Source organism: Rhinolophus sinicus, chromosome 3 (genome assembly GCF_057876585.1).
Source record: "Rhinolophus sinicus isolate RSI-liver-muscle chromosome 3, RSI-T2T, whole genome shotgun sequence".
NCBI classification, from domain to species: Eukaryota; Metazoa; Chordata; class Mammalia; order Chiroptera; family Rhinolophidae; genus Rhinolophus; species Rhinolophus sinicus.
In genome coordinates, this window is record NC_142503.1 from 47,499,287 (window position 1) to 47,524,855 (window position 25,569).

General features: G+C 38.7%; 1 long non-coding RNA gene across 1 annotated transcript in view; it reads right to left on the bottom strand.

Annotated features, from left to right (window-relative positions):
* Nucleotides 1–24,958, bottom strand: part of LOC109445683 (uncharacterized) — a 296,083-nt gene extending 271,125 nt beyond the window's left edge. The window contains exon 1 of the long non-coding RNA XR_016020639.1: nucleotides 24,837–24,958. This is a non-coding gene — a long non-coding RNA (uncharacterized LOC109445683). The remainder of the gene's footprint in view (nucleotides 1–24,836) is intronic.
* Nucleotides 24,959–25,569: the final 611 nt, after the last annotated feature.

Below are 25,569 nucleotides of genomic sequence, written 5' to 3' on the forward strand. Positions count from 1 at the left end.
GATTAAAGGAGATAAGCCTTGCAAAGCACTCAGAATGGAGCATGGCACACCGTAAGCAATGAGTATTTGTTGAGTTGAATGTTGAATTGTTCATCTTGTAAATAAAAATATAAGAGAAGTTAAGAGAACATCCATAACTAGATAAACTTATCTCTTTCTAAATTATACTGAAGATAAAATCCAAAAGAAAGGAAGCAAAGTTGTTTGTAATATTTTAACACCATTTCTTTTTATAACTAGAACACTCTTACTCCCAGTGGTTCTGGCTACAAAATGTGCAAGAGGAAACACTAGGAAATCAAGAACTACACATATTAAAGCTTTATATTTGACCCTATTTTTAGATCAGTTATGTTATTCTCAGATCAGCATGGCAAATATTGAGATGAGAGAGACAGGCAACTTTGTCACCCTGCATCTTTCCGGGAAGCCTAAGAGCTGTGTTTGATTTCTCACAATTCTTTCTAATTCTGATTCTTTAGCCAGTACAAAATCTCTTACATCCCTGCAACCTCACTAGTACCGATGTGACAGACACACAATTATCTGGGTTATTTCCTTGTCCTTCCTCTAAGGCTATTTGCATCACCATTCAGTCCAGCTGCCTTCTTCCTTAGAGTACTACCTTCACTTTCAACTCTGTTCACTTTGGGGTTTTGTCTCTCACAATGGTATTCCACATTCTGAATGTGAAGAAGATATTAAATTCGGTGTCTAAACTCCACCAATAATTTTTAAATAATTCGTTCCTCAGACCACTCAAAGCAACTTTTAAAAAACAATCACTAAAAGAGGTCACCTGCCAACTCCCAAATGCCGAGGGCACTCTTGCAAGAGGCCTTTGCATTCATTTCCCTCCCATGCAAATATGCATACAGACCACATGGAAAGAGGCACAATTACCAGCCTCAACCAGATCAATCTCCTTAAATTGAATGTCAAAGAAACATCCCAGGACGTCATAATTTACATACAGCCCACACATCGCCCCTTCTCAGATGGACTACATTAATTCACAAGGGAGAATAACCTTCTCAGAGACACACATTTATATTTACATAAAGTGATGTGGAAAATAATTGTGTTTCTCCATGAGAAAAATGACAGTTACATCACGGATACCCTTCTACCTTTTTGTGTGTCACTCAGAACACTGCTTTTAAAATTACCTCTGTGGAGAGGACGCTTGGAAAGGCAACCCTATTTGTTATGAGTTGACTGTTCAAATCACTCACAAGTGCCTTCGCCTTTTTCCTTCTTACAAGTACACCTTGCTTAATTTTAGTATAGGTTACCCCTCAAAAAATGGATCATGTGCAAAACTTTCACCCTAAAAGGTTTCTCAGAACATTTCCCCTCTGAGACTCTTAAGTAAAGATTGTACATTAAATGGTTTTATAAAAGACTCTGAATAAAGGCTGTTATCTACACGTAACATTCACTTGCCCTGTATCTCATGATCTATTGACATAAAGCAGTTTATTGGTCAATATCACTGGCCAAAGGCAGAGACAGAGGTCCGATTCCAGCCATCTGGAAATCTATTATCACAGGACTAATGCATAAGCCTTTCACCTCTACAGATCTGGTTTCAGCTTCATCAGTTAAAAGTGAGTTGGGTGGTCTTGTCTTACCCACATTAAAGACCCATTATGCAGTTTAGCCTCATGCAACACCATTGCTCATGGACATCCATTTAGTATAAGTCAACCTTGGGGAAACGTCCAGTCTCCTAAATATGCCTCCTTCTCTGATCACTTATTCCCTGCTCGGGCTGACCCTGGGCAAAATTTTAAAGTAGGCAGTTAGTATAGGGTTACTCGCAGTCTATCTGGTGTAGAATGGGAGAAATAGACAAGGGAATGGAACAAGAGACAAAAGACCTCTGTCCTAGTCCCAGCTTGCCACTATCTCTCTGGCTCAGTATCTTCATCTGTAAAATGAGGCTAACAACCACCCCTACACCTTCTGTGTTCTTGGAAAAATCAAAAGAGCTCATGGCTAGGAAAGCCATAAATTATTTATAAATGACAGGGTGACTACCACTACCTTTTCATGTCCTCATTTGCATTTCCCACATTTTCCACATGCCTGTCCCCATTTACAGAGGCTCAGTGCCCTTCGATTACCCCTGGTCTTACACAGGACCAGGCTGTTATCAATCCTACCCCCTGGGCCTTTTCCTGCCTGCTGTACCCCAGTAATATATCTCCCTGTTGATTTCCCCTTCTCACAAAGTGGAATCTCTGCTAGGTTTCAAATAGTTAAGGTGAGAACCTCCTCCTCCCTACACTATCAGAGAAAGTGCCATCCTACCAAGCACTTATTAGAGACGCTGAATTTTCCAGAGCAATTTCATTATTGGCACAGGATGACTGGGAACTCACAGGGATGAAGGTACAACTTTTGTCAATTTTCAAACCAAGAAGAGGACATGGTGACTTATTCAGTATCACTCTGTGTACTAGGCCTAGGAAATCCAGGGCCAGCCAAGTCCTGGAAGAAACAAAAGTGGCGACCATACATCCATATCCCAAACTCATGTGACTTCTCTACATGCCCAAGCCACAGGAAACTGTCAACAATATGTCTCACCTGTAATTCTAAGAGACCATCCTCAGTTTGGAAATTTCTACCATTGCCAAATGGATCATTATTCCCTTTAGTCCTCTCATATTACCTCAGATACGTCAATTGGTTAACTTGGAATCAAAGACTCTTTCAACCTAGCTCAAAATTATCCACCTGTGGCTTCTTGATAAATACATCCTTTTAAAACCCAAAGAGATTTCTCCATATATCTGTCAATGCTTCTGAGTCACTTTTCTTCAGCCACTATTTGGTTTATTCACCAGAAATGCAAGCTAGAATCCACATGATCCTGAACCAAACTATTAGAGAGATAAAGCTGCCCCCAAATCATGTCAAGGTAATTGTTCATCTCACCAAATGGAAATGTTTTTATGTAAGGCCCTGCGTGGAATATACTCAGCTACTGTACTCCCACTCCCTACCCCCACTCCCCAGGAAGAACCAGTACAATCAAGGTCATCTTATGGAGGCAGAGCTCTTGGAACAAAAGTATAAAACTCACCAACTCCTTCACCTCAGCCCTGCCCACCCCAAACATATACCCACTCCTAATCCATGTTTTGCAAATGAGATCATTTCTCAGAAGACTTTAAGGAAAAAATCACAAGGACAATTCAAAGGGCTTAAGGCCTGGTAAGGAGGCAAATGATGGGTTCAGGTTCAGAGCTGGGGAGGGATTGGTGCAGTGACCAAGGGAAGAGCAGGTGTTAGGGCTGCTCATGCAAATGAGGACCTGAAGCCTTTTCTAGCACCAGGGACAGCCTTTCACCCTCTATCTTCCTTAGCCTAGGCTGTTTCTCTCTCTCTCTTTTTTTTTTTAATAATAGTTCACATACAGTAATACATTAGTTTCAGGTGTACAACATAGTGATTAGACATTTATATACCTTACAAAGTGATCACCCTGGTAATTCTAGTAGTCACCTAGGCACCATAAATAGCTGTTACAATTCCATTGACTATATTCCCTGTGCTGTACTTTACATCGCCATGTCTGTTTTTATAACTGGCAATTTGTACTTCTTTTTTTTTTTTTTTTTTTTTTTTAATTGATTGGGCTGACAATTGTTAGTAAAATTACATAGATTTCAGGTGTACAATTCTGTATTACATCATCTATAAATCCCATTGTGTGTTCACCACCCAGAGTCAGTTCTCCTTCCATCACCATATATTTGATCCCCTTTACCTCATCTCCCCCCCCCACCTCCCTTACCCTCTGGTAACCACTAAACTATTGTCTGTGTCTATGAGTTTTTGTTTCTCATTTGTTTGTCTTGTTCTTTTGTTGTTTTTGGTTTATATACCACATATCAGTGAAATCATATGGTTTTCTGCTTTTTCTGTCTGACTTATTTCGCTTAGCATTATACTCTCAAGATCCATCCATGTTGTCACAAATGTTCCTATATCATCTTTTCTTACCGCCGAATAGTATTCCATTGTGTATATATACCACAACTTCTTTATCCATTCATCTATCGAAGGACATTTGGGTTGTTTCCATGTCTTGGCCATGGTAAACAAAGCTGCAGTGAACATTGGAGCACACGTGTCTTTATGTATAAATGTTTTCAGATTTTCTGGGTAGATACCCAGAAGAGGGATTGCTGGGTCATATGGTAATTCTATTCGTAATTTTTTGAGGACCCTCCACACTACCTTCCATAACGGCTGCACCAGTCTGCATTCCCACCAACAGTGTATGAGGGTTCCTTTTTCTCCACAGCCTCTCCAACACTTGTTACTATTTATCTTGTTGATGATAGCCATTCTGACTGGGATGAGGTGATATCTCATTGTGGTTCTTATTTGCATTTGCCTGATGATTAATGATGTTGAGCATTTTTTCATATGTCTATTTGCCATTTGTATGTCCTCTTTGGAGAAATGTCTCTTCAGGTCCTCTGCCCATTTTTCAATTGGGTTGTTTGTTTTTTTTGTTGTTGAGTTTCATGAGTTCCTTGTATATTTTGGATAATAGCCCCTTATCGGAGGCACTGTTTGCAAAAATCTTCTCCCATTCAGTTGGTTGCCTCTTTATTTTGTCGATGGTTTCTTTTGCTGTGTAGAAGCTCTTAAGTTTCATATAGTCCCATTCGTTTATTTTAGCTTTTACTTCCATTGCCTTTGGAGTCAAATTCATAAAATGCTCTTTGAATCCAAGGTCCGTAAGTTTAGTACCTATGTTTTCGTCTATGCAGTTTATTGTGTCAGGTCTTATGCTTAAGTCTTTGATCCATTTTGAATTAATTTTGATACATGGTGACAGATAGCAGTCCCGTTTCATTCTTTTGCACGTGGCTATCCAATTCTCCCAGCACCATTTGTTGAAGAGGCTGTCTTTCCTCCATTGCATGTTTTTAGCTTCTTTGTCAAAAATTATCTGTTCATATTTATGTGGTTTTATTTCTGGGTTCTCAATTCTATTCCATTGGTCTACATGTCTGTTTTTCTGCCAATACCATGCTGTTTTGATTATTGTAGCCCTGTAATACAAGCTAAAGTCAGGGAGTGTGATACCTCCAGTATTGTTCTTTTTTCTTAAGGTTGCTTTGGCTATTCGGGGTCTTTTGTGGTTCCAAACAAATCTGATGATTTTTTGTTCTCTTTCTTTAAAAAAATGCCGTTGGGATTTTGATGGGGATTGCATTAAATCTATATATTGTTTTGGGTAATATGGCCATTTTAACTATGTTGATTCTTCCAATCCATGAGCACGGAATGTCTTTCCATTTCTTTGTGTCTTCTTCAATTTCTTTAAAAAACGTCTTATACTTTTCAGCATATAGGTCCTTCACATCCTTGGTTAAGTTTATTCCTACGTGTTTTATTCTTTTTGCTGCAATTGAAAAGGAATTGTTTTTTGTATTTCTTTTTCTGAGATTTCATTGTTAGTATATAGGAATGCAGTGGACTTTTGTACGTTGATTTGGTAGCCAGCAACTTTACTGTATTCGTTGATTGTTTCTAATAGCTTTTTGGTGGAGTCTTTAGGGTTTTCTGTATATAGCATCATGTCATCTGCAAAGAGTGATAATTTAACTTCTTCATTCCCAATTCGGATGTCTTTTATTTCTTTCTCTTGCCTGATTGCTCTGGCAAAGACTTCCAACACTATGTTGAAAAGCAGAGGTGATAGGGGACAGCCCTGTCATGTTCCTGAACGTAGAGCAAAGGGCTTCAGTTTTTCACCATTAATTATGAGATTAGCTGAGGGCTTGTCATATATGGCCTTTATCATGTTAAGGTATTTTCCTTCTATACCTATTTTATTAAGTGTTTTAATCATTAATGGATGTTTTATCTTGTCAAATGCTTTTTCTGCATCAATTGATATAATCATATGATTTTTGTCCTTTATTTTGTTTATGTGGTGTATCACATTGATGGATTTGCGGATGTTAAACCATCCTTGTGCCCCAGGGATGAACCCCATTTGGTCATGATGAATAATCTTTTGAATGCATTGTTGTGTTCGATTTGCTAGAATTTTGTTTAGAATTCTTGCATTTGTATTCATCAGAGATATTGGTCTGTAGTTTTCTTTTTTTGTGTTGTCCTTACCAGGTTTTGGCATCAGGGTAATATTGGCCTCATAAAATAAGTTAGGGAGTACTGTCTCTTCTTCAATTTTTTGGAAGAGTTTGAGCAGGATTGGTATTAGATCCTCTTTGAAGGTTCGGTAGAATTCACTAGAGAAGCCATCTGGTCCTGGACTTTTGCTTTTGGGAAAGTTTTGGATGACTGATTCAATTTTGTTACTGGTGATCGGTCTGTTTAGATTTTCCAGTTCTTCATGGTTCTGCCTTGGCAGGCTATATGTTTCTAAGAACTTGTCCATTTCTTCTAGGTTATTGAATTTGGTAGCATACAGTCCTTTGTAGTACTCTTGGATGATCCTTTGTGTTTCTGTGGTGTCCGTGATAACTTCCTCTTTTTTATTTCTGATTTTGTTAATTAGTGTCTTCTCTCCTTTTATGTTAGTGAGTCGAGGCAAGGGTTTGTCAATTTTGTTAATCTTTTAAAGAACCAGCTCTTTGTCACATTAATTTTTTCTATTGTCTTTTTGTTCTCTATTTCATTTAGTTCTGCTCTGATTTTTGTTATTTTCTTTCTTCTGCTGACCTTGGGTTTCACTTGTTCTTCTTTTTCTAGTTCTTTAAGGTGTAACATGAAGTTATTTATTTGGGATTTTTCTTGTTTCTTGAGATAGGCCTGTAATGATATAAATTTCCCTCTGAAAACTGCTTTCGCTGCATCCCAAAAATTTTGGTAGGATGTATTTTCATTGTCATTTGTTTCTATGTATCTTTTGATCTCTCCTCTAATTTCTTCTTTGACCCAGTCCTTCTTTAAAAGTATGTTATTTAATCTCCATGTATTTGTGTTTTTTCCCGCTTTCTTTTTACAGTTGATATCCAATTTCAAAGACTTGTGATCAGAGAATATGCTTGGTATGATTTCAATCTTCTTAAATTTGCTAAGGCTGATTTTATGTCCCAATATATGGACTATCCTTGAGAATGTTCCATGTACACTAGAAGAGAATGTATAGTCTGATGTTTTAGGATGAAGTGCTCTATATATGTCAATTATGTCCATTTCATCTAATGTGTCATTTAGGGTTACTATTTCGTTACTTATTTTCTGTTTGGATGATCTATCCATAGTTGTCAATGATGTATTTAAGTCCCCTAGTATAATTGTGTTTTGGTCAATTTCTCCCTTTAGTTCTGTTAGTAGTTGCTTCGTATATTTCGGTGCTCCCTGATTGGGGGCATAAATATTGATGACTGTTATGTCTTCTTCTTATTGTATAGTCCCCTTTACCATTATGAAATGTCCATCTTTGTCTCTTGTTATCTTTTTCACCCTGAAGTCTGTTTCATCTAATATCATTATGGCTACACCTGATTTTGTCTGGGTACCGTTTGCTTGGAGTGTTAATTTCCACCCTTTCACTTGAGTCTGTGCTTGTTCTTGTAGCTGAGATGTGTCTCTTGGAGACAGCATATCATTGGGTTTAGATTTTTTGATCCAATCTGCTACTCTGTGCCTTTTTATTGGTGAGTTAAGCCTATTTACATTTAGGGTGATTATTGATATGTGAGGATTTCCTTTTATTCTATCTTTAGTTTTCTGGTGAGGCTGTGTCTCCATTGTTTCTTTGCCTTTTTGTTGTTGTCTATTATTTCTGTGTGGTGGTATTCTATGATGTTTCCCTCTGTTTCTTCTTTTATTACAGTATATATTTCAGTTCTGGATTTTTTTTTTAAGTGGTTATCCTTAAGTTTATGTAAAAGAAACTTTGATATTTAGAGTATTCCATTTTCTTCAGCACGCTTACTTTCTCCATTCCCATATTCCGGTTCAGGCCTTTACTTTCCCCCTTTTTATGTTTTGGTTGCCACAAATTGTTCCTGTTGATGGTGGTCGAATAGCCTCCTTTAGTATTTCTTGTAGTGGAGGTCATGTATTAGAAAATTCCCTCAGCTTCTGTATGTCTGGAAAGGTCTTTATTCCTCCTTCATATCTAAAGGATATCTTTGCTGGATATATTATTCTTGGCTCATAATTTCTCTCTTTCAATAGTTGAATATTTGGTTCCATTCCCTCCTGGCTTGTATAGTTTCCGCTGAAAATCTGATGATAATCTAATGGGCTTTCCTTTGTAGGTTACCGTCTTCTTTTCTCTGGCTGCCTTGAGGATTCTTTCTTTGTCGTTGATTTTAGACAGCTTCAATACAATGTGCCTTGGAGAAGGCCTGTTGGGATTGAGGTAATTAGGTGTTCTATTTGCTTCTTGGATTTGAGGATCCAGTTCTGTCCACAGCTTTGGGAAGTTCTCATCGACAATTTGTTTGAATATATTCTCTGTTCCCTTCTCTCTTTCTTCTCCTTCTGGTATTCCCATTATTCTTATATTGCTCTTTCTGATGGTGTCAGAAAGTTCTTGTAGAGTTCTTTCATTTCGTTTAAGTCTCAAGTCTCTTTCTTCTTCCATCTGTGTAATTTTCAGGTTTCTATCTTCGATGTCACTGATTCTTTCCTCCATCTGGTCAACTCTACTATCTAAGCTGGTTATTTCATTCTTAATTTCTTCTATTGAGTTCTTAATCTCCAGAAATTCTATTTGGTTCTTTTTTAAAATTTCAATCTCTTTCGTAAAATGCTCATGTTGTTCTTTGATTATGTTTCTGAGTTCATTAAACTGCCTTTATATGTTTTCTTGCATCTCGTTGAGTTTTTTCAGAACTGCAATGTTGAATTCTCTGTCATTTAAGTCACATATTTCCATATCTTTAAGTTCATTTTCTGGAGACTTTTCACTTTCTTTCTGAGCTGTCTTGTTGCCTTGGTTATTCATGGCAATGACTGATTTATTATTTCTCTTCCTAGACATCTACAGGAGTGGCTTCTGCAACAGGTTGATAGGAAGAGGTCTTTCTTTTGTCTTCCAGTACTTGTTGGTAGAATGTTTTATTTTCTCTCTCTGACTGTCCCCTTTTTTTTCTCTCTCACACAGTAGTGCTATGTTTTCTCTGCACTATTCTAGCTTCTCACACAATGGGGGGATTCCCTGGGAGATGGGCTTCTCCTCTGTTAATAGTTTGTCTAGGTCACAGGGCGCAGTGTCCCGGTGGGTATGCAGAGAGCTTTTGAAGTTCCAAAGCTCTTCCTGCACCAGATTCAGAGCCCATATGTTTCAGCAGTTCTGTTTACTCCTGCAGGGATCCGCCCAGATAGGTGGGGCCAGGGGAAGGGTGAGTTGTGAGACGTGGCCCAGAGCAATGGTGGCAACCACCACACAGCCGGTCCAGCTTCCACAGCTCCCTCCCCTTTGCCGGAACTAGTTTGGGCTGCGAATCTGTGTCTGCGGTCCACAGTTCTCAGAACAGCAAATAATCTGTTCTTTTGATCTGACACTGCTACTCTTCCGCTTCTAGCACCGGGCAGGTGGAGGTGGGGTGAGCTCTGGGAGGGTAGGGAGGGGGCGGCTAGTCTCAGTGTCTAAGGCTTCTGTTCTCTGCTCAGCAGTGAGGGCTTAAATGGCCATTTTCTCCGAAGTCTCTGCCATGAGCGTTGGATTCAGCTGTGTTATGTGCTGCCCCCTCAGCCCTGTGGGCCATAAGCGGAGCCCTAGCAGTCCGAGTTCTTCCCTCTCCCGCAGCTGCGGTAGTTCCAGGAAGCAGCGAGCTCGGAGCACTGAGCTAGGTCTGCGTCCTGCAACCGCACGGCTCTGTCTCCACGCTTCTCCCTTCCCTACTCCCCCACTCGTGCGATTTGCCCACCTTTAGGTGAATTCAGTAGTGGGCCTCTTCGTCTTGCCTGTCTGCTGTGTAGAGAGTCCTTTGTGGAGTTCTTGTTGTTTGATTAGTTGTAAATTCCAGGGGAGCTTTACAGAGGCTCACCTCACGCCGCCATTTTGATGATGTCTCTCCAATTTGTACTTCTTAATCCAGCTGAGGGTTTTATTGAGCATTCAAAACAATAAAGTAACTGGGAACCTATTAAAAATTTGGATTAACTAAAATACATACTGAGGAGTAGAATAAAAAAAAATTTGGATTATCATATCTTCAGATTCCCAGAAATGGATCAATAGGTCTGGATTTAGGACTTTGCATTTTAAACAGGCACCACAGGTTATTCTGAAGCAGGTAGCCAGAGGAGCTCACCTTGAGATTTTCTGGCCGTTGATCTCATTCAATAGAGCAAAACATGCAGTGAGTGGCTTTCAAGTGACGACGCTGGGCTTTATGAATGGGACTCCCATGTGCAGTCGTGATCCCAGAGGAAGGTGTGTGAAGAGTGTGACTTGAGAGAACTCAGCTGACGTGATAACTACACTACACATGTGCATAAAAAGAAGTGTTACGATGCCTAATCATTACCTTTAGAGAGTTTTCAAAATGTATTCTATAACCCCTGATTGCTTGATCATTTGAACATTGGAAAACATGTCTAAGAACAGTGCCCATGAATAATAGCAATGAACAGCTATGAAGAATGACTTTGGCCTCAAAATAAAATGATACAGGCATTTCTTCCAACCTTACAAAAACACCATTTCTGTATTTTTATTTACTCCCATAAGATATAAGCAGTGTTTACATTGTACTTTGTGTTGTACAAAGAGAGGATACTTAACGCAGCCCCACAATTTTTAAATGTAAAATAAATATCTAAGCTGCCAACTCTAGTCTGTTGACCATCTCAAAACAGTACTTCAGTAATGATTTCCTTTTTGGGAACTCTATTTTTCAATATTCCAAAAAGAGATTTTTAATATTTCAAGAAAGAGTGTTATATTTCTCTAAATTAAGATGATATGGACCAATATTGAATACTTTCAATTATATGAGTATGTTAAAAAAAATTTTTTAAAGATATAAGGAAAACTAATAACAGAGGCCCTTAACAGCAAAACGGTTGGGGAAATCTCACTGCAGAGGAATATCTCCCTTTCAGCTGTATCCTGGCAACTAAAAGTAGCTTAATCAAGAGTCAAATTCATTTCTCAATTAAAAGCCTTTATAAATGTTCTGTGGAAGCACAAATCACTACATCTGCCATTAAATCACATCTAATGTCAGGTTGAATTTTTGTTTTTTAATGATTTTATTTTGGTCTCAAAAAAAAAAAGTTAAGGCAAGAAAGATAGCACAAGAAAGAAGCTGTCAGAAAAATGAGCACATTCCAAAAACCAAATAAGCCATCTCCCAAAAAAAGCATCACTTTCTTTGTTGTTCATCATATGCTAAAATGATTTGCATGTTGTTATTTCAGGTGGATCTTTCCATTGCGTTTCCATTCTCTCAAGAGTCTGTTGCTACGCCCGCCACATTCTGTCATGTTGCTATGGAAACAATGTAGGACAAGGAGCAAAAGTAACAAGACTTTAAACAAAAATATTAACAAAGGAATCATCTGGAGATAACATGGAAATTGCTCTCCATGAGGCAAAATATATTGGGGAAAAAATTACCAAAATTTGTAATCTGCCCTAAACAAATAATTATCTAGCAATAAAGACACTTTCACCATCTCTGTTGAACTGGTTTTATTTCTAAAATCTGAATAACAATCATAGAGTATATATTATAGCTTAATTTTATTTACTTGCCCTCTCAAGTGTTAAAACCTTTAGTTTGTCTTATATTAAAGGACACTGGTTTAAAATTTGCCATGTTAAATTGGTAAAAATCATTTCGGATTCCTCACACTTATTGAGACGCTTCTGTGGCTCAAATTATCAAAAGTAGTAGTTAACCTAGAAATCATTATACTCAACTTTGAAATGTGTGTGTGGCCTTAGAAAACCATCTTAAACTCTAAATTTTTGTTCCCTCCTCTGGAAAATACGATGACACCACCTATGCGTGTCACCAAGTTGCATGAAGAGTTGATCCAATAAAAAGTTGAGCCCATGATAGGTATTTAATGAATGCTAGCTAGTACAGCTGATGTCCTCAGCACATTCCAACTGAATAGAGGGGACAGTTTAGAGGATCATAGTGGGTGGCAAGACAGTTAGGAGATCAGGATCTAGACTTGGCCTAAAAATTGCTGTGAATAATCCATAAAGTGGATTATCCACAGAAGCAGATAATCAAGCATGGAAATCATACATGGAAGAAAGCTTCCCCCACCCATCCAAGATAAAGGCCCTGGTGGGTCCAATCATTCCAGGTTGTGGCTTGACACTGAGCACTGGCAATGTTCAAACCCATCAGCTCAACTATTCAGAGCACAGAAAAATCACATTATAACATCTGCCCTGTGGCAACGGCAATTTGAGAGCAGTATAAACTCCTCCCTTCTTCTCTCCACCAGCATCCAGACTGCTAAATATTTGGTGCCAGTGGTTGGAGTTGATTCCATTTCCAGAAATGCAAAGCAGCTGGAAAATATTTTTTCTCATAGTGGAAAAAGCCTACACTTACATATCTCTTCAGCAAACACAGGAAACCATTATGATACATATAGGAATCAATTTTAATGCAATGTAAAGCACACAATTCACCAAACCCAAAACAGGAAAAAAGTCCACGTTGCTATTATCACTTGGATTTATCCACATTTCACGTTACCATTTGTGATTACTTGCTATCATGAAAATTAGTCCCTTTTTCTACAAGTGTAGCTGGGTGAATTTACAAATGTTTTGGATATGTAAACTGAAGTTTGTTAGTGTAAGTCCTTTCCACTCAATTCCTTTAGTTATTTTACGAAAAATGAGAAAATAAGCTGACTCTGACCCCCACACTTCTGTTGCAGTCATTTTGACCTTTTTAAATGAATTGGAGACCCTAATACTAAGGAATTCATTCAAAAGATTTAAATAAACCACACTTAGCTCCAGTTTTTCATCTACTTTCAATTTAAATTAACAATATTTGCAAGAAAATCTCCGTTTATAGGTACCTACAATGTGTCCTAAAATGTGGTAGGCATTTTATTATTTTACCTTGTTTAATCCTCCCAACAATTCAGTGAGGTAGATATGTTGCTGTTTTATAAAGGAAGACACCAAGGCTGCAGCTAAGCTAGCTCTTTTGATTCTCAGCCCAGAACTCATTCTTCTAGCTAGGATACCTAATTGCACTTCCCTGAAAGTTGGAAACCAGGTCTTCCAGTAACTATATTAAGAGTCATCCTCACTTGGTCTTTGATTACTATGATGATACATTATTTTTCCTTCCACTAAAACCTAGGACAATTGTTCCAACTCTGAGGACCTTCTTTAGTACAGATGCATAGGCTCCCACCCTCCGGGGTGAGGACCAGGCATCTTGTATATAGTTTTAAAGTGCTCCAGATGATTCTAATGTGTAGCCAGGATTGAAAAGCTACAGCTTTAAAATACTGTACTTTATTGAGCCTAAGAAATCATTGATTGTAAGTCACATCTGATTTCAGAGACTTTAAAATAGGAGCAATAGTTAAACGTAATAACCAGACACCAGGGATTGTGAGACCCATTCCAGTTTCAGGGATGTTAAAATATGAACAAATGTACATTTCAGAATTGTTAAAAGAGAATTTACCATATAAGGTGAAGAAAAGTAAGATGTGATCTTGGGCTACTCGATTACATAAAACAGAGAAGTTAGAGTAGAATGATCTCTAAAGCACCTTTTGTATATAAGGCTTTGTTATTTGATGATTTTATATTTGCCACCCAACAGTTATTGCTTGTCTCCTTAATATGGAAAGTGAGAACCATACAGTACATTACTCCCCAAAAGGTTTGCCCTGTCAGTCAGCCAGTAGCACACCTACAGTCCAGAAGAGGTGGAGATGGAAGAAAATAAGCAGCTTCTTTCAATTTATGTAGAGTCCATTCAGGGTGAGGATCAAGAGGGATCCCAGTCTAGCCCACTCCTCAGAGCTTAGGAGTCTTCCCTTCACCCCTCCTCCTCCCATCACTTGTTCCTCCCTCTCTGGTCCCACAGAGGTCAGCAACAGATTATTCAGAATTTTCTATCTCATGCTAACAAATATGGACAGAGTAAAAGAGAAAGATTTGCATTTCTTAATCCATATGTGATAGAAAGATATGGAGTCATTTAAAATCATGTTTTAGAACAAGAATATCATGGGGAAATTCTCATGATACACCACTAAAAAAATTAAAGAAGCAAAACAATCATGACAGGAGAGGTATACATAAAACATTATTGCCTGAAAGTGCTGCATTGAGTTATGGTTTTCTTTATACTTTATTTTCCAAATTTTAATAGCAAACATATATTATGTTAAAAATCATAAAAAGTGTTCTACATAATCATACATAGAGTAAATGTGGTTATTGTAAAAATTAGAAAAGCTACACGAAAAATTCCTAAGAACCAATATTAAATAAAAAGTAAAAGAATACAAAATTGTAAATATCATGTAATTAAAAGTGTTTTCCCATGCATAGAAAAAAAAGGACTACAAGGAAAAAGACAAAAATATTACTAAGTAATTATCTTCAAGTGGTGAGATTATGGATCACTTTTAATATTTCAATATTTAATCATTTAATATTATTCTTCATATTCCCAATTTTTTTTAATGAGAAGGTATTGCTTTAAATTTTCATGCATATAGAAAAACTATCACACACTCACATGCTACTCGTATTTAATAAAATTAACATTTGTCATATTTAATTCAGGTCCCTGTTTTAAAGGAATAAAACCTAAGTACAGTTAAAATACAACCCCTACCTTTTTTTTAGAGGTAACTCCTATTCTGTAATTATTATTATTCATTTGCATGTTTTAGAACTTATGTTACTTATATATGTATCTATAAACCACATATACTATTTTTAACGGGCAGACATATCCTTTTACAATTTTTTCACTTTAAAATTTTGCCATGTTAATATACATAGATCTAATTCATTGATTTTAACTGCTGTATTCTACTCTGTTGTCTGAATCTACCGCAATCCACCCATTCCTCAGTTCCACTGTTTCTCAAACTTCAGTATACATCATAATGACCGGAAGGGCCCAACCGTGCAATAATTAAATGTGTGTGTGTGTGTGTGTGTGTGTGTGTGTGTTCCACTAAAATTTTACTATGGACATTAACATTTGAATTTTATATAATTTTTACATGATGCAAAATATTATTTTTCTTTGATATTTTTAAGCATTTAAAAATGTAAAAACCATTTACAAGCAATGCACAACAGACAGTGAGCTGGAGTTGACCAAGAGGGCTGTAACTGGTCAAGCCACCATTCTAGTCTATAGCAGGTTGGGTCATTTCCACTTCTTTGCTGTGACAAACAGTGCTCCTTGAACATCTGTTGGAGAGTCTTAGAGTAAATACTTAGAAGTGAAATAATTGAGTCATAAAAGAGATGCATCTCCAACTTTACTGAGACTTGCTCTACAAAGTAATGGTACAAAATCTGCCTTTCACCAATGAATATGAGTTTCTGTTTTCCTAGGTCCTTGAGAACACTTGGTATTAGCAAGCCTTTTGATGTTTGCCCATCTGCTGGATGTGAAATGCTGTTTTACTCTGTATTTCCCTCGTCATTACTGAGGCTGACATCTTTTTAGGTGATCATTTGTCTTTCCTCTCCTCTGAAATGCCTCTTCATACTTTTGCCCATTTTTTAAATTATTGGTGTGAAGCCACTTTTATATATTCTGGGTACTTATCATTTGTTGAATTTTAGAAATGAAAAAAAAAAACAGTCTGAGATGTATTTTTTAGCTCAATTTATAGTGCTTTGTCGCACTGAAGTTTATTAATTTTAATGTAGTCAAATGCATAAGTCTTTTACTTTATAAATGTTCCTTATATATTTTAAGAAATCCCTTCCTATTCCAATGTCTTAAAAGTTCAACCTCCTTTTTTTTCCCTAAAAGTTCCTAAGTTTTGATTTTTAGATTTAGCTCTTTAATCCACTTGGACTTTATTTTTATAGTAGTGAAAGATATACATCTTTTTTTTTTTTGTCAGTATGGGTAGACAATTGTCTATGTTGGTTTGCAATACTGCCTCTGTTATATACAAGGTTTAATATGTATGTAGAACATTTTCAAATGGAAAAATAAAACTCTACCTAAAGTTTACCCTAGAGACAAAGATGTGTAAACAAAGTTAATAGGCTACAGGATATGTAGTAAATAATGAGTTGCCGTGATAGAATATCCAAGATATGGATCAGCAATGCCAGAAAATACTTGCTGGAAAGCAAAAAATTCAGTTACATTAGTTTTTTTTTTTTTAATGTGCCTTTTTGATGGTGCTGAGATAAAATATGAGCAAAAGCTTTGTAAAAGAAATTTCCCCCCCTCTCCCTCCAAAAAAGAGATAAAAATCAGTGATTGTTTCAAAAACAGGGGCTAATGGCTGGACAGTTCTCCATGTCAATAACAGTGGACACGTTTTAAATCCTCAATTTCTGAATCCAAGGTCAGCTACCCAGACAGAGAAGCAGAAAATGAAGTGAGGCAGGCCTGGGGTATACCAGTCACTGAAGGCTGGCCATGCTGCATGAGTGAAATCAATAGCTTCACTATTGACTTACTTTAAAGAGCTCAGCGGGAAGTGAAATTAACAGGCAATATGCGCCCATATACCTCAATTCACTACTGAGTTTTGGTGAAATACTATGAAATTGCCATTTCTGTAGTTTAAAAGAAAAAAAGTTTGACTGTCGTGACTTTCATATAGCTCAACATAATGGAAGAGGAGAGAATGCCAAGTTAATAATTATTCAGGAGTTGTATGCTCCAAAGCTAGTCAATAGAATGGAATTTCCTACGCAGGTCCAAAGAAGAAATTCACCGGTGCTGGAATTAACGTCCAATGTCATTAATACACTGGCAAAACTGGAAATTAAGTTTCCCTCAGACTAAACAAGAGAAGTCCCTTGACATAGAGACTTGATGACTTCTTTCTGCAACCAATCAGGATTACGGTCCCAAGAATGTGGTTCCAGGCGTTCCTTTCCTTAAAGTTCACCTCTCCAATGACATGGATAACGCTTTTCACAGAAATAGCATCCTGTTCTGCTTACTCACACTCTGCTTTTAGGTCCCAGGAAATGAGATAATAAAACAATGAAATTAATCAAAAACATCTATTATATGAAACCAATAAAGCATTTGGGGTCTTTCAGAAAGAATCAGCAGAGCAAATTGTTTCCTCCCATGACATCCAGTAAGACCACCTTCTGAAACAGTGTTCTTCAATCTGGTTCCTCCAACTATTTCAAACCAAAGCCGTGGCTCAAGAGTCACACTGTCAAGGGGGCAGTCAGCTTACACTCGGCCACATTCTGTGTTCTCTAAATATATGTTTCTGATATTTCAACTGGATTTGCCATTCTAAAATTAGGAAATTAGTTAGATTATATTAGTGTACAACAGAAATGTGAAGGGATTGAATGAGCTATGAAACTCTGACTAGAATCCCGAAGTACATGTATTAGGTTAATTACAGTCTGTCTCAGATTTTCTTGTTTCCTTTTGTTCCCCCCATATTTTCAGCATTATCTCAGGCCGCTCCCTTAGGGTCACAGCTAATTAAATGAGAATACCCTAAATGAAGGAAATTGAGTTGGAAGCTTTTAGAATTCCCTTCTCATCATCTAATTACATGAGTAGTATTTATGGGCAGCCTAACTCCAACTAATTCACTCTGAATATTTAGCTATCATACGATTTGAACAGCAAACCCTAAAACCACAGGGTGGGTATTTTCCATTGCTCTGGTGACATACTCTTTTCAAGTTTCCCTAAAGTGTGTTCTGCCAGCAGACACTTTTAGGCTAGTACCAGAAAGCTTTCAAAAACCACATTCAAGGGACTGCTGTTGTCCTCACTACTTTGAGCATTCCAAGATTTCATCATGCCATGGATCCAGATAGAGCCACTCAAATTAAACATGGTTGAGAAGAGAAAGTTTAGACAGGAAATTATAGGACTTCTCTAGTCTTCTCAAAACACTGACTCCATGACACCCTTGTCACACTGGACAGCATCACCTCTGCATCTAGCAACTGTACAAATGAGAGCTATACAGTGAGATTTATCCTGCAATCTCTCCACCCAGTTCTTCACCAAATTCCCCTGTCTTCCTGTACTCCTCAGCATCTTGCCAACCATCCCTTCCCATTTCTGTACCTTACCAGGGGTCTTGCTGACCTACCACAACGTCCTTTCAGTAAGCCCATGAAAAAGACCTGGAAGAGCCACTGTCAAAGCAGCTATATCTGCTTAATTGCACCAGTGAAAATTCTTGGGTAGCATGTCATAACTCAAACTGTATGAAGCAAAAATCCATGGATACAACTGACTTCTGAGGTCAAATGATGTCATCAGCATTTCAACTCTCAACTCTCCCCTGTGTGGGTTTCATTCTCACCTTCATATGAGGGACCCCCAGGATACAAGTCTTTTGCATAACAAACCAAGCCCCCATATCAAGGTTTTTCATCAGGAAACTCAGACTAGCTCCCTTTCTGTTCCATGGTTCCCTATCCCCATGTGATTTCTCACTTTCCTCAGGCAGACAAACAGGTATTAGCAAAATGGTCTGGAAGAGCTCAGGGGCAGAGACAGGTCTTGGGTTGTAATCTCAGCTCAATTACTACTCTGTTGTGTGTTCATGGACAATTTATTCACCTCAGTTTCCTTATGTGTGGAATGTCACTCCCTCTGTGAACCTTTCCCAACTACCTGCCCCTCCTCCATCAAACTAGTCATTTCCTCCCAAATACTCACAACACGCTGTACTGTACTTACCCTAACACACCAGATACTGGAGTGGCTTGCTCTTGGAGAGCAAGAATTGGCTTATTTTATTTATTTATTTTTTTGTAACACTCAATGGGTGCAGTATGTTTCATTCATTGGTAGGACCAGAAGATCTCCATGGTTCCTCTAATCTTTGAAATCGCATGATTTATTTGACCCTTCCACCCACATCCAGATTTATCTCTAACTGGCTGGTCCAACCACCTTTGTGACCTTCCCTTCTCGGAAGTAGCACCACCTCTGCGATTTTCCAGGCTAACTAACTTCCACCCAACTCCACACCAAATTCTCATTCCTGTGCAATTGCTCACTACATTCCATATGATCCCAAGTATTCCTTCCCTTTGCTTTTGTGTATTGAAAATGCCTTAACTGCAACCTGAGTGTACCAATCAGTAGTGAAGCCTTCATGCCTGACTACTGCAAAGCCATCTTGGCACGCAAGGTACCAGAAATCAAGGGCTGTGGATCCATCTAGATAGTGCCCCGAGCATATAGCTGTCTCATAAATGCTTTTAAGGATAATAAATGGTACTGACATTCAGATTGATTATGTTATAATATTCTGCAGTATATGCTCCAACTCCAGATGAGCACAAAGGTCAACTTAAAAAGTCTAATTCAGCGAGCTCGATGGGAGGAGACAATTCACAGATGAATGGGGTGGGGCGTGGGGGTGGCAGGGCTAGTAGTTTGAATGAACATGTTCAACATGATCATATAATTTAATCTATGTGGAAAATGTTAAATTGACAATTATTTAAAACACAAAGTATAGTTTCAATTTGTGGGTACTTGATATGTTAATCTTTCCTTATGGTCACAACAACCCTGTGATTTCACAGACATGGCTACTAAAGTGCAAAGAGGTTACATTACTCCTCCAGGGTCAAACAGCTAGGAAACCACAGAGGTAAGATTTGACTTCAGGGCCACTTTTCATTCTATCGCACTGTTTCTCAATGAAAGAGGCAGCTAGTGTGGCAGCCCCAGCCTTCCCTGGTTTTGTACTCTGTCATTCTCCCTCCCTCCTTAATCTCCACAGTAAAGGGCCCTGTAGTATCTTTGAGATTTCAGAAAAAAATTATTTGTCCCACATGATGCGGTAAGAAAGACTTTCTCTCTAACAGTCAAGAAAATATTTCTCTAGGGGCTAAGGTTCAACTAACACCTACTAGTCTCACAGAACAGAAACCAATGCCCCATCTCCTCCCTTATACTGAAGAGTCAATGTACCTCCTGGTTTCTTCCTGGGAAAACAAGGCTGTTGGATGACCTGGCAGCTCTGCTTATCTCACAGATTCTGCTTACTGGCCTCTGAGAAGCCAGCCAGTCACTACATAGAGTAAGTCCTCCCTTCATGTCGCCCATAGGATCTTGAAAACTGCGACTTTAAGTGAAATGACATAAAAAGAAACCAACTTTACCCGAGGCTAACTGATATAAACAAGAGTTAAGTTCTAATAGCATATTTCTGGGCACAAACATATCACTGAACTTCGAAATAAAGATCCAAAACACTTCTAATATTAAACATTGAAATGAATGTGAGCTAAACACACATTTAAGAAAGACTAATAAAAACAAGTAAGATAATGATTTTCCAAACCACATACTCCAGTTCAGGGTCTCAGGTGGCCAGACCCTCTCCCAACAGCTCAGGGCACAAAGTGCTTGGGGCCCCCACATTGGACAAGACACCCTTCCATCACAGGACCACTCACACCCACACCCACACTCACTCAGGCTGAGACATGCCAGTTCACCTCACGTGCACCTCTTTAGTTATGTGGGAAGAAACAGGAGCACCGGGAGAAAATCCACACAGACATGTGGAGAATGGGCGAACTCCACAGACAGTGGATTCCTCTGTCCAGAATCCAGTTTTTTGTTTTTTTCTTTTTTTTCTCATCAATGTTACAATGAAACACACAATGTTATTCGAGAGCCTGCTGTACTTTTGAATATGCCCTGTGTGCCGGGCCTGTTCTAGACCGGTATAGCTATTCAGTTTTTCTTTACAGTGAAGTTATTAGAGACCTGAGTGGAGCCTCCAGTGGCTTGAAATACAATGGTAAATAACAGGGTATTTGACCCCCAGTGGTAATCTGGTAATGATAATTTGTTTGAATCAACAAAATCTCATTTTTACAAATCTCTGTTTGCATTGTGTTCTCCCCTTCATAAGTTGCAGTTCAATGTCTCATTTCATACTACATTTTGTGTGATGATTTTTTAAGAAGGGCTTAAATCATCCACTCCTCGATGTTCAGAATCACTTTCAAGAAAAAGTTTTGGGGTGAGATTTCACCCTTGACAAATTTAAATACCATAGTGGAGGCATAGAAAGCAGAAACCAAAATAGTTTTCAGGGCAAATTAGGTCATGAAGTTTAGTCAGATATAGAACTGGCCTCAATAGAGACCTTGCTAAGAAAGTCACAAACAAAGAACAGTGGCGCATCACAGAGGTTTTGCAGAGAACGCCATGCCCTGAATAAAGAAAATCTGAGGTTCTATTAGGTAGCTCCAATTCTAAGTATGGCGGGGATAATATTTTTGAAACACTTCCAGATGGGTTTTTGTTTCTAATCATTTCTAATCATTACCCCTTTCACTTTCCATCTCTTTCAACCTTCCCTACCCACCCCTCCATTTTTCTTCCATTAAAACTGTATTTGAGGCTGAGGTTTATGGCCTCAGAAGAGAGAAAAATACAATAAGAACAAACAAAGCAACCACATTTCTAAGCAACGATTTTTTTTAAATCATAGCGGAGACAATAGTCTCAAAAACCAAGACTCTTCTGATTTGCAAAAGCCAGGCTTTTTAGCAGATAAAAGATTTTCTAAGGTCCAAGTGCTTAGCTTTGAGCATCAAGAGCCAAAGCTTTAAGGAACCTATATATAAAGCTTATCCATAAATAATGGTTTGGGCTGGGGAGGGAATTTCTCTCTCCACTGCGAAGAAAGATTAAAAATCTTTCTGGATGGGAGTGGAGGGTTGAGAAATGAAAAGAGAGCAATAATGTGCTTGCTGCTGGTCTCTTCCGCCCAGCCCCACAGCCACCCTCACAATAGCTCCCACACCCCACCCCACATGGCCCGCCCCACACCTGTCCCACACCCTGTCCCAATACTGCCCCCACACACTGCCTCAGTTACATTCCCTGAGGGCATCCCAGAGCAGAGGAGCCTGTGCTTGAAATCCCAGTACAGCAAGTTTTCCTAGAGGCCAGTCATCCACCAGTGCTCTAGGAGTTAAAGCTGAAAGAGCCTGTGAAGTGTCTGTGGAGTGTTCCACCCCCACTGCCCGGGGCAAGGAAGGGCAGAGAAAGGGCCCATAGACCTGAAGGGGTCTCCCGTTTTGGAACATGAAGGACGCAGAGTGTCCAGTGGGGGTGGGGGTGGAGGGCTGGTAGGGAGAGGCCATGTGGACATAGCAGCAGAATCCAAGAGGGATGGAAGCCAATAGTAGCCCCCAAAAGACCAGAGGGCTAAGGACGTCTCATTGAGCGCTAACCCCGGGCCGGAGGGTTCCTCCAACCCATTCTGCAAATCCGTTCGTATTAGCGAATGTAGATGCCACGCCCAGGATGAGAAGGGGGTGCAGAACCCTGCAGAAGACTGGATTTAGGCGGTAAGTGACTGGGTCCTTTCTAACTGGACTGTTTCCCTGGAATCTGCAATATTAAATTTTCAGCTACCAACGAGAGGTCCAACCGCTTGTGAATTCTTACCTATTACCTAACTCTTAATTAGCCCAGCAAAAACATTAGCCTTGACTGAAGCAATAAATAAATCCAGAAAAAGAGTAAGGGGAAAATCTGTGGTATCGTTCATCATTAATTTATACAACACAAAATAATATAAGCCATAGTATTAGGAAGCTTAGAAATGTAAGCCATAATCCCATCACTGAAGACGTGTCACCCTTTTAATTTTCCTGGTATTAAGAGGTTCTATTACTTGAATATTATAATTATCTTTAAAACTTCAAAATAAATGAGGCTGAGCATTTCAAAATGCAAAGCTAATCGTTTTGATTCTCCCCAACATGCACCTCCTGAGAGTGAGAGTTGATCTGCTTTGTTCATCACTGCAATCCCAGCACCTAGCAGAGAGGCTGGCACAGAGAAGTCCTTCATTTGTTGAACGAATGCAAAAATGAATGAATTGATGTGATGAGATTGGTGAACTAACTCTAAGTCCCATTCTGGCTTTGAAACTCTGCAGCTGAGTCACATTTACTTTCCAGATGAAGGATGACAAAGAATCCCTTGAATTTCAAAGAGTTTAAAACTGATAAATCTTTGCAGTTACTGAGAAATGGTTTATTATGTTTCCATTCTACTCATTGCAGTTCTAAAATCACATATATATTAACCGTGTTTAATGTATACATATGTATTAACCGGGTTTATTTAATACAGTTCTTGATCCCTGGAATCTAATTAACACAGGCTCAACAGTTTGAATTTAGAACTGAGGTAAATGTTCGAGTCTTTCACGTTGTAGTTAAAATTAAAAATGATACATAAAGCTGGTCATGTTTTGCTCCTTAAGAAAAAAATAGATATGGATATGCATATAGCATTCTAATAAAATAGGGTAATGCAAATGAACACATTTTCTTTTTTCCTGATTGGTCTGTAGAGGAATTAGTTTATGTTCATGACAAGACCTTTTCACCGAAAAGAGCAGCAAAAGCACAGGATTTTGTTTTTTACCGTCTGATCATCTGGTCAACTCTACACATTTTGTTGCACACATAAACATTTTTATAGATTTATGGCTATCTCTATAAACACCTTTTACTCTAGCAGTTCCCACATTATCAGCAACTGTAGGAATTTAAGATTCTCTATTCTCCACAAAATACGAGCAAAAATACTGCAAATTCTTCTTCCTCATCCACCAAAATCTCTCACATAGTAAGTAAAGTCTTTATCAGCATCACCGTGTGCTATGTAACAATCTAGTCTCCCTAAAAATAAATGCACAGGGGGGAAATTCCTCTCAATGATAAGCAAACAGCAATTATTATTCCCTGTTATTAAAATGCTCTCAGTTAATTGCACGGATACCAGCAGAGAGATTACCTTAAAAGGCTAGATACCAAAGGGGAGTTAGTCAGAGTTTTGAACCTTCTGGTCTAATTTAGAGGATAGTTTACAGAGAGATTCAGTAAATATTTGTAAGGAACCATTAACACTGAGTAAACAATTCAATGCCCGCAAAGAAAAATGTATTTAAATAATTGTAAAAGAACCTCCCTTGATAAATGCTGAAAATGAATTATTTTGAAATGAAAACAGCCCAAATACATTCACAGAAAAATACTACCAACCACATTTTCTAAGCATTCTTAGTTGTATACACAGTTTATCATCCTGGACTGTATTTATAAGAAGCACATGTTCCAAAAAAAAAAAAAAAAAACCTGCTGTTTTCACTTGGGGATTATTTTACAGGGAATTCAGTGAGCTCAGCCCTTTCTTAGCATTCTTCCTGTTTTAGTCCCAACATAAGTGGGATTTTACTGTTTGTCCAGTGTGCTGATAACACGCAACTTGCCAAGGTTTGATACTGTACTTTCATTGATAGGGTGGAGGAGGTAAGAGCAAGTAAATGAGGAAGTCGTGAGGTTTCTCTTCACCTCCGAAGGACAGATAAAGCTCGCCAGTGAAAATGTAATGACTTGGAAGGCTTCCTGGCTCAATTAAAATCCAACTTTGATGAAACATTTTGTTTAAAGAGAAAAATGGTATCTCTCTAGTGAAAACCGTTTAGACAGCTGCTGGGGGCGGGGGGTAGGGGGGAGCAGGTGCTTGAGTCTACCCTGAGGCTTTCAGAAATATTAATATTTAAACCTCTCGCATGTCACTCAAGTTCAGGGTAGCTTCCTAACACCTGGAGGAAGACAGAGCAGGAAAATCGCAAGCCACAAAGAGGGGGCATACCTTCTAATTTGACCAGAGCAGGGTCTGCTTTCTGCATCCCCATCTCAGCCTCTCTGTTTGCTGTTAGTTCACAAAGGCACTGCATTAAAATTTCAAAGCTGGCTCCTTCCTCTCCACATTGCAAAGACATAACATGTCATCAGAACGCAGGGTTTGCCAGGACCATGATTTGTTTGTCTAGACTGGTCATTGAACTCTGTTTATTACTAAACATCATGTGCAACGGGCAGCAAATCAAAGGGGTTTCTGGGAACCTGCAAGGCCTGCCTTCCTGAGCACAGCCAGACGGCACAGGGACACTCTTCCTTCTCAGTGTCCACAGCCTGGGCAGGCTGATCTTTCCCAGGACCTGGAGGCTGACCATTAGACTAACCTTTCATCTTTTTTTGACCCAAGACATGACCCCAGGTCATTTGGAACCCTCAGGGCCCCTCCCCACCATTGTCCAAATAGGCAGCCCTTAAGGACGATGAAATGCGCTGCTGCATGGAGAGGTCATGAGGAGTGACTAATGATTAACATTTGAAAATAGAACAGGAGAGAAAACGCTACCAATGACAGCAAAATAGTCTGCCAAAAGGGCAGAGGATCCAAAAAAAAGCATATAAATAATAACTTCTTTTCAAGAGGCAAAAGTGTCATTTAAAGAACTCTTCAGGTTTGGCTTTTAGAAACACACATAACTGGCAGATACATAGTTATCATTTTTATGGATAATTGTTAGCTTAATTTC